At 37.0% G+C, this 8,855-nt stretch overlaps 1 long non-coding RNA gene across 1 annotated transcript; it reads right to left on the reverse strand.

Moving 5' to 3' along the window:
• Positions 1-3,639: 3,639 nt before the first annotated feature.
• LOC120266644 lies at positions 3,640-5,357 on the reverse strand. The gene is made up of 3 exons (XR_005538217.1): positions 5,243-5,357; positions 4,784-4,855; positions 3,640-3,702 (listed from the first exon to the last, which is right to left on the reverse strand). It is a non-coding gene; the product is annotated as an uncharacterized LOC120266644 (long non-coding RNA).
• Between the last annotated feature and the right edge of the window lie 3,498 nt (positions 5,358-8,855).

Genomic DNA, 8,855 nt, shown 5'->3' on the forward strand with positions numbered 1-8,855 from the left:
TGCAATGTTGGGCAGTGATCATTAAAATTACGTACGCATATACTTTGAAAGAGTTTGATGATGTAGTTCTTGAAATTGCATGTATATTGGGCGACGCGCATGCTTGGTTGCTACAGAAGTATGACATTAATCATTAGTTAAACTTTTTATTTCAAGGAATGCAATGGTATGAGATGTGCTCCAAAATGGCAGAATCCCTTAATGCCTGGATTAAAGAGGCGCGTTATCTACCACCAACAAGCATGGTTGATTCAATAAGGCTAGGCTCCATATACATAGTTTCCTTATAGTGCCATCCATTGTTGTGTATTAAGATGTGTTTTGGTGTATTTTTTTTAGTTTTCTATGTATGAAATGAAGTTAATGTATACTAAATGCGGTGTGTATTGTGTTCATCCATAGGTTTAAACTTATATATATGTTGGAAGAAAGATGAGAGCAATAAAATAAGTGGGATACACACATCTTCCCTAAGATATGCAAGAATGTTGAACAAATTGTTGAGCATAGTTATTTTCTCAGGATGGGCCTATCTAGTGAAGACATGTACAAAGTTACTAACGCTAACAACAATGCGGTCAGCCTCCAGGTTCAGGGTTACTCCTGCAGAAGATGGGAAGTACATAGGCTACCATGCAGAAGATGGGAAGTACATACACGAATGTCCATTGTTATGTAGATGATTACTTCACAGTCTAATGGTATCATCGTGCGTATACCAATCCAATATACCTGATTCCTAATATTTACAAGCCATCTGACAACAAGCATGAGCTCTGAATTCGGCTACCAATATCAAAGAAACGTCCCTGCTGTCCAAGAAGGAAGAGAATCAAGTCACAAGCCTTCGATGACCTTAATTTATATTATAGCCGGTGCCATTAAACATGACATAATAATAGATCATGTAATGTAATCATAGTGGATTGAATGGGCTATCCATAATGCGAGTGGATGTTATTTGTTTTTATTTTTTGCACGTATGTCCAGTTTCTGTCTAATATAAACCTAAATTGTTATTATTGTGTAGTTACCTGGTTATCTGTATATTAATTACATTTACTATGTATTAAGTCATAGTACTGTTTATTACATACATTTTCCTATGTATTTCTTCTATTTCGTGTGCATTGCATCTGTTTCCTGTGTTTTACTTTGTTTTGGTGTGTATTAGTTATGTTTCTTATATATTATTACCCTTTTCCTGTTTAGCATTTTATGTTGCCGCGCATTATTTGCTATGTACATTTTGGATTTACGGATGCTTTTGTAATTAATTACATAGGTAATGTTTTCATTTACAAACAAAAAAAATTACAAGTATTTATATGGATACTGAAGTGATTGAAATGTTAACGTTTACATTAGGACTTCTTTGGTGCATCGGTGTTAGAACCCTGCCCATTTATATCAGGTTTGGCATATAAATCTACCGTTATGTCGTCCTTTGTGGCAGAATTCTCATCAGCTGCGGCAGTCTCCTCATAGGCCTCACCTTTTTTCCCTTCGGTGTCCTCACCATTGTCGGCAGTCTCCTCAATGGCCTTATTCTTTTTTTCCTTTGGACTTCTCATCATCGATGGCAGTCTCCTCGCTGGCTTGATCATTTTTCCCTTCAGCATCCTTTTTCACATTTGCACTAGGTATAACTTTTCTCCGTATACCATCAATGAGTATCCGTGCAACATAAGGGAGGTGGAGGAATGGGACGTCCAAGTGAGGTATGTTCAACTCTTCCCTGTTCAAAAGTTGCTATGTAATTTGTTAGTGATTCGACAAAAGATAATTCAAGGTTTGAAATTATTTTTAAACCTCTTACTATGTCTATGCCATTAGCGTCATAAATGTCCGACCTAAGTAACTAGTAGTGCATGTACTGTTCCTTTTGAATGTCAAGGGCGAGCAAATGGTAATGACCTTATAGGACGATTGGTATGATTAATTATAAGTTCAGTGGTCTTGTGCCCGTATATATATATATATATATATATATATATGACATCCTCTATCATATATAATACCTAATCCCCAACGAATTGCAGTTTTACATAACAAGCACCAGGGACCACGTGAGAACAGCACACTTCTTGAAAGCCAAGGGATTTGTCAACAAATCTTCACGGAGGACGTAGAGGTTGTCATGGGTGTTATACATGTACTCATCCCTTCAAATGACATCACTGTATTAAATCATTAGACAGGAATCGATCAGAATACACATAACATATATATGCCACACAGGAAATTGATATTATACAAAGTAAAGCTATATGTTATACCTAAAAAATATACATAGTAAAATGTAATTGTTACATAGTAAAACTAATTGGTTACCCAGGAAATGATAATTTTACACATGAAAGCATAATATTACACATACATTTTATAAATACAGCTTAATATAAAAAAATCCATACCATACAGACAAAAAATTGCATGTCAACACGTGTGTTTAGGCCGAGCGAGATGTTTGCTTGTTCGATTTGGTTCAGTCATTTGAAAGCTTTATAATTCTTTTTCTATGGGAGGAAGCCTGTTTCGGCCTTCTTCTAATCCTCAAGGTAGGTCTGACATTCAGCTAGACTCTAGTATGGGACTAGCGCAAGCACCTCCTCTGCCGATTTATCCTTCCTCGAACCATTGAGAGTCTCAAGTAGTATGTGAATAGTGCGCAATGCATTTTCTTCTGCTTCTGACACATTAATTGAGCGGGATTCTATTTGTTCAAGGTTTTTCTTCTCTAGAGGGACTCTCTTTCTTGGAGCTCTTTTTGATGCGGCTTTCTTCAGTGGGGCTCTTTTTGACTTTACCCTCTTTGGTGATGTCTTCTTGACTAGGGCTCGTTTTGGTGGAGGCCTCTTTGGAGAAATTTCTGTTGGACTGGCTTAACGTGTGTCTAGCACAGTCGTACGTCGCGTAACAAAAGAAGGACGACCACTAGGTCTTCAAGGGGTACAAGAGAAGGAATTTTGTCCAGGGGGGTCTCGAGAGCATTTATGTCATCTCCTAAGACCAAACTGTCAATGGCGAGGACCTGTGTTGCAGCTTCTGGTTCGTATTGGTAACTTGTTGTCGGGGGAATCTCAACATCAGCTCAAGATACGGTCTTATAAGATGCAGGAGTTTCCTTATTGCCCATCATCTTCGTATCATGCTAGCCAGGTCTACCTCTCTAAGACTACATTACCCATTTGAACCTTGTACCTGAAATAAGGGGTGAACCTAAAGAAGGAGGATGTGTCACGCCCCGTCCCGCGGGTCCCACACATGACATACCGCTACGACAACCCAGGGGAGGTCAAACACCTGCCTTAACCCTAGATCACCTTAAGGCTATCCTGTTCTCTTTACAATATTTTATAACAACAAGAAATAATATAACAATGAGGACATTCAACAACACTACTACATAAGAACAACACTGTAACACAACGTAGAAATATGAATAAACACAACACAGAAAGTTATAACAACAAGGTTAACATCCCCCAAACACTGGGTATAACTCTCACACATCACATAGTCCTGACTGACAAAATTAGGAATATCCAAGAGAAGTAAAACCAAATATGAAAGTATAACATCCTAGTGGATCTTTCTAATACATGCCAAAATGTTTTAAGTGTCATACACAGCTTAAGAAAATCATAAAATAAACTCTGCCAAGCACTTCATGCTTTTACTCCACTGCTATGCTATCACCTGGGAGGGAAAAGAAGAGAGGATGAGTAACTAAGTTACTCAGTGAGGAGCTAAACATGGAACTACATCTCATACATGGTTGAATAAAGATAAAATGCCAAAATATGCTTCGATTCTCAAAATATTTAAAATACTTTAAATAGAAAGTATAGCATAAGAAATGCACAATAAACACCTTTTACATCATCACGGAATCCATACAAGTATGAAATCCAAATTCATACATTTCTTTAATAACTTATAGCTCAAAATGTTTAGAAATAAATAAACCAACAATTTAAAATAGTCAATAGTATCACAACTAGCCTCAAAAACCCTCCATTCGCTAGCCGTGCCCTCGGTTAGGTCAGGAGCCACCAAGATGCGCGTATCTTGGTGTTGGCCGTTGGGAAACCCGTGTGGTGACTCCGGGCATCCAACCCTGCACACCTTTCAGGCTCTCTACGCACCCCCTAAAAGGGTAAAACCTCATTTGAGTACTCCACGCCACCCCATCAAGGTCGGCCCGTGGAAACTCTAACCCTTACTACAGTAGGTATTGGGGATCCTCCCATGTCACCATCAAAACATTTAAACAAATATCCTACCCATAGGCTCAGTATAAAAATATCAACATGATAGCACAATTCTCATCAAGAGATTACAAGTTTTCACATATGCAACTTTCACTCCAAGAGTGAATAACATGATTATAACATCTTCAATGAAACCACTTTCATCAAGAACATCATATGAGTGTAATCTTTGAAAATATACTTCAAATATAACATCATCACAATGAATTTCAATTTGGTTTACACATGCCTTTTTAGTTATTATTAGAAGAATATCCATACTCTTGAAATACATAACTTGAAAACATATATTTCAAAGCATAGGGTTTCCAAACCACAAATAATATATGTAATCTTTACCAACAATCAAGAAATAAGCCAAGTCATAAATCATCAAGATTTTTAGATCCCATGGAAAACATTTCAAGAGTTTTAACAAACATGAAGTTTATCATTCAAAGGCAAACAATTTAAGTATTAGAAAGCATGCATGATTTATAACCCATGATTTAGTAAATCCCACTCACAAACTCGGCGAGCTAAAACACCCCGGTGTTACTTCTTTACCGGCTCTTTCCCTTTAATTGAAGTCTCACCTCCTAGAATCATTTGAACAACCAAACAAGCAATGAAACCTCATCAATGACTTGATCAATTAAAATGAAGAACAATGCTCAAAATGGGAAAATGAGTGTTCCTAGGGTTTGCTAAACACTCTAACAAGAAGATCTAACAAGAATAAAACTCTCACAACCCTCAAAACTAACAAGAAAAGCAAAAAAACCAAACTTGGTTTGGTGATACAGTAATCCTAATTTAGAACATGTAAGATCTTTCTCAAATCTCAATGGATTCAAGGTTATACAACTTCAATGTTCTTCTATTCTTTAAATCCAAACAAAACTTATGATTATCCATCAACAACTTCAAAGAAAATCCAAATAAAGAAAGGGAGAAGAAGAAGATCAAATAAAACACATCCTTACCTCAAAGCATCTCAAAACCCTAAGGAAAAACACTTCTCAAGAGAGGAAGAAGAAATCTTCGAGTTTCTTCTTGATTCAAGGCATGGGATGATGCGTTTGAGAAGTGGGGATGAAGGTTCTAGAGGAGGAGGAAAGTGGAAGAGAAAAGGTCTCAAGGAAAGGTGTAAAAAGAATGAGAAAAAAAAAAAAGGCTTTTAAACCCTAAATTTACGGCCCAAACTAACCCCTCATACGGCATGTCTGACCTAGTAGAAAGTTTCTGGAATTTTCATACCAGGGTGTATCCAATCCGTATGGACCCCGGTATGCCCATTCAGCCTATACATAAATGGCTCTAAATGACTCAATTGGTGTCCGATTGACCTCATTTTTTATTCTAATGACTTGGGGCACTCTTAAGGACACTCACACATGAAAATCACTCAAGAAAACACATTGAAACATGAGGGAAAAAATATACATATATATATATATATATATGAAAAAGTCGAATTACCACAGGATTGACTTATATCCGTTGGCGTCACACAGGTGCCAGAATCCAAAGGCTGTGCCCGTAAGTTACCCCTCTTTAGATTTGCATCTTTGGCATCACGTTCGTCAATACAAGCTCACAGTTCATGAAACTTAATCAATACGACCTTTCAACTGATGGCTAAAGACGGCTAATTTTCTTAGACTTGTCTGGGGGGAATGATCCTGAGCTCGCTTCTTTACTGGCTCAGCGCTTGGTTTGTTCCCAACATTAGTCAGGGAATTTTTTTTTTTGAAGGCCTCATTCGCCTAGTTGGTTATCGGATCCTCTTTTTTTAATCCCCCGGTTCAAACGATGTACCAGAGGTTTATTAGCGGGTTTGATTCCTGACATTGCCAAGTAAGACATTCTCGCCATCTTTAGTTGGCCCAAGTTCGAAGAACTACAAAGCAACACGCAACAATTACAATATCGTCAGCATATCATATACAGTTAATCTAAAATATACACATAAAAGATGAAACCGTACACATGTAGTTTTCTATGCAAGAATCAAGTATCATACACAGTAAACTAATATATTACACAGAAACACAATATTATACATATGAAGCTATTATCATACACACAAAACTATTATGATACACATGAAACAACTCATTGCATCAAAGTAGCAAACATTTTACACAGAAAGAGGAAAAACTTACTTGGTTTCCTTTGATTGATTTCAATAGAGGGCCAATAAATGCCACCTTTATGAAACTGGACTCCCCGTGACACATTATACGAGGTGTTTATCCCAATCACAGTTTCTTCACACTACCCATCATCTCATAAAACTAGATGATTAGGGCAATGAAGCACCCTTTCATGTAGCCTAATGTGGTGTACTTTCCTTTACACCAAAGTTGCACAGGAGCAGTTGTCATAGGGACATCGGTCATACCCACCTGTGAACAACATGCACCAGGCGTAACGGTAGAGTGAAGCCATATCATCAGCGTACCTTGCTGCAAATGGTGGTGCATTCAGAGAAGTATTGGGGAACAACACGGTCGTCATGAAGTACACTACCAAGAGCTTCACAAAGGTCTCCTCCTTACCATCTTTGCTGCATATAAGCCTAAATATGTTTACTTTAATTTCATCACGGTGATGGTTATGTGTTTTATGTAGAAAAGTCTTCTCAAATTCAGATTGGACCCTCTCGTGCTTAAAGGATACGGTATCTCCATCACAGCTGAAGCCTAGAATGAGTGCAACATCTTCTGCTCTAAATGAGAGCATGCTTTCCCCTATCTTAAAGCGATGGTTGCAGTCATCATACACTTGCAATAGCGCATCAAGAACCCTCTCTTTTGCAACATGGGTGCGACATCCATCAAATGGGTAAATGATTTCCTGTGGAGGATCTCCCAGTATCGCCTGTTCATTTGTTTTTTCAACTCCGAGATCATTTCGACAATAGGGGCCAGATAACACCAAGCGTTGACTAGTGTTGTTGCCATCTTCTGTATTGTGTAGAAAATGCACACACTGAGTCAATGACTAAAAGATAAACATAATATTATACACATCAAACTACAAATGATACATAGAAACTGCACAACCAAAGCGACAGACATTACGATCTACATACTACAGAATGTCGATATTTACACAGGAAATTAAACAAAATTACACAGGAAATAAAGAATGCCAATCAAATAGCCCTCCTTCATTATGCGCCCAAGTATATATTCTCATCTTTCAGCCGGTTTTTTCCTTGAAGCAAATCGCCAACCTTCAATTCACCCGAAGCCTTTGCAGGAGAGGTTCTCGGACAACCCAAAACCAAGGATGGAAGTCTCCTGAGAACTTGAAGGTGAGGTTTTGCAAGAAAGATGACTGCGAGAAAAAAAGGGGATTTCCACAGGCTTCACCATAATAAGAGAGGCGAAGGGATGCGGCTTTGGCCAGAAATAGGGTTCCCTACACGAATCCCAATGATTCAGCACACTAACCATCAACACACCCGCAAGGTTCCCAAGGAGATTGTAGCATTCTTTTCGTCATTGCAAGCGGTTGAGAAGATGAGAAAAGATAAAAAAAATTGTGATAATTTCCAAACCCAAATAATGCCTCCAAAGCCTTAGTTAAGTGCAAATAGGCTGAGAAAAAAAAGGACCTATAAAGGAACCCAATACTTGCAAGATTTATTGGTATTATGCAAACTATAAAGAGATTTTTTGGTACTTTCCTGTTTATTTTTTATATTTTTAATCAAATAAAAATGTACTAAATTATTAAATCATTAATCATAAGTTCATAACTAGTCCATTACATGTAACTTCAAACTCAACTTAAATTACTTCAAATTATTAACAATATTATTTTAAACAATAGAGACAACAACATTTGTGAACAGCCATCAAACATCACTAGATCATCAACACATATTGGACCAAAGAAACATTTATTATTAGAAATTTAATAAATTCATCCTAATATTTATTAAAAGAAAAACAAGCAAATACCTACTTTTCCAACCTAAAAGTCAGCAAAACATCTCTTTCATTTATTTATTTTTTTTAAAGTACAGTAATGTCTAAAGCCTTTGATCATCATGACACGCGGAAAGCTAAACGAAATCAAAGATCCAGTAACCTAAAAAATTAAGATTATTAATTCCATACAATAAAGCCAAAATAATAATAATAATATATTCAGAAACTTAGTTGAGCACTAAAATTTTACATCTATAAAAACAAGCCCCAAACAACCAACAACCACAAACCTGAATACTCACCATTTCATCATATCATTCAGCAGAAGGAAAAGAAAAAAGAAACAATGGGTGTAGGAAGAGATGGAAACAGTACTCCATTACTGCCAGAGCTCCCAGAAACACCATATGATCATGATGAAGAAATCCATAGAACTGGTACTTAAGTTGTTTTATTTATATTATTATTATTAGTGCATCATGAACTAATTAATTTATTGTTATCTTAATTTGATATATATATGTTGGATTGGCAGGAACTTTAAAGACTGCAATAGCACATATAATAACTGCAGTGATTGGTTCTGGTGTTTTATCACTTGCATGGAGTACAGCACAGCTTGGATGGATAGCTGGTCCTCTGGCAATGTTGT

This window comes from Dioscorea cayenensis, chromosome 8 (genome assembly GCF_009730915.1).
Source record: "Dioscorea cayenensis subsp. rotundata cultivar TDr96_F1 chromosome 8, TDr96_F1_v2_PseudoChromosome.rev07_lg8_w22 25.fasta, whole genome shotgun sequence".
Taxonomy (NCBI): Eukaryota; Viridiplantae; Streptophyta; class Magnoliopsida; order Dioscoreales; family Dioscoreaceae; genus Dioscorea; species Dioscorea cayenensis.